This window comes from Chrysochloris asiatica, unplaced genomic scaffold (assembly GCF_000296735.1).
Source record: "Chrysochloris asiatica unplaced genomic scaffold, ChrAsi1.0 scaffold00008, whole genome shotgun sequence".
NCBI classification, from domain to species: domain Eukaryota; kingdom Metazoa; phylum Chordata; class Mammalia; order Afrosoricida; family Chrysochloridae; genus Chrysochloris; species Chrysochloris asiatica.
This window is the reverse complement of record NW_006408526.1, coordinates 18,924,913-18,926,471: the sequence shown is the minus strand read 5'-3', so window position 1 is coordinate 18,926,471 and position 1,559 is coordinate 18,924,913. Positions and strand designations below refer to the sequence as shown.

Below are 1,559 nucleotides of genomic sequence, written 5' to 3'. Positions count from 1 at the left end.
ACACCTTTGTGTAGTCAATAAAGCACAGGTAAATATCTTTCTGGTATTATCTGCTTTCAGCCCAGATCCATCTGACATCAGCAATGATATCACACATTATATCCTCATCTGAATCTGGATTAAACCTCTGGCGGCTCCCTTTCAATGTACTTTTTTTGTTTTTGTTTTTGTTTTTAACTTGAAGACTTTGTATACATTACAATAGTACATTAATGATACAAGTTGTATAATCCTTTTCCATTCCTTTGGGTTTTGCAGATGATGGTTTTACATCAGTCACTGCAGGTAGATTGAGCAAGTTTCGGTATGTTTGGTTGTTTGTTTTTAAACATGCATTGGACTAGATATGTTCATAATAGATTAATACTCCCTACTTATCATTATAGTTAGCTAAAATATTACCACATCATTCACAAAACAGGATTTGCTTTAGAACCAATCCAAAAAGTTAGTTGAAACTAACAGTGTTGGGACCTGCCGGGCCAGAATGCTGTTTAGTTAAGTGTTGAAAGCATGAAGAACAGAGTCCTGGTTGACGGTACAAGGCCTGCAGCATCAGCTGTGAAACCTCAACTGACGTGACTGCAAAGCTCCATCCTCAAACATATGCAGGGTGATCACCCCTGAGGGGGCACGTAGATGTAGGTTAAGTGTTCCTGGGGCTCGGTTATGTTGGCACAGTGACTGGGTGAGGGGCAACAGGAGTTGGGGAGTGAACAGTCAGCAGGGTGCCTGCTGTCATGGTCATAGTGGTCCCAGAAACCATGTCCATGGTCACCCCATTGCCTCTGGTAGGGGGCATAGGTGCAGGATACAGTGTTGCTGGCATACCATTGGGTTGCACCACCGTGGTGTGGTGGATGGCATGAGCAGCATATAGGGGCTGTGTGTAGTATGTGCCTTGCTGTGCATATGAGCTCTGCGGGGCGTAGGCACTTCGCACAGAGTACAAAGCAATTTGATAAGGGTTCGGGGAGGAGGAGTATGCTGGCACCCTCCCACTGGTGGCAGAACAGGACACTTTATAATTTGTACCAGGAGTGTTACCTGTTTGGAAGGTAGGATTTGCTCCAGGGTGCATGTTAGGAGAATAGGCAGGAATGTAACCTGTTTGGAAGGTGGGATTTGCTCCAGGGTCCATGTTAGGAGACTAGGCAGGAGCTGCTGCTGCACAGCCCATAGGAAAACCAACTGGATAACCAATTCCTTTGGCACCAGAAGACCCGGGGCTATAAACAGAATTCATGATTTTAAAAACTCTTGGTGGGTCCAAGCTGCCCAATCCAAAGCTGGCCAGCAAGTCAAAGCACGCAGGCCCCCTCCACGCCCAGATGACCAGGACCTCAAGCTTGTCTCAGTGTACTTTTTTTTTTCACTATGATATTTACTATAAAAGCCAAATAAACAAATGTATTTGGGTACATGAATGTTTATATCTTCTTGGTGAATTGATCCCTAAATTATTACATGAAGCCCATTTTGGTCTCTTGTGATGCATTTTGACTTGGTCCATTTTGTCAGTGATTAGTATTGCCACCTTGCTCTTTTCTTGTTACTAT

The 1,559-nt window shown here is 44.1% G+C and overlaps 1 pseudogene; it reads right to left on the bottom strand.

The window, feature by feature from the left end:
* Nucleotides 1-617: 617 nt before the first annotated feature.
* LOC102813343 lies at nucleotides 618-1,246 on the bottom strand (annotated as a pseudogene).
* Nucleotides 1,247-1,559: the final 313 nt, after the last annotated feature.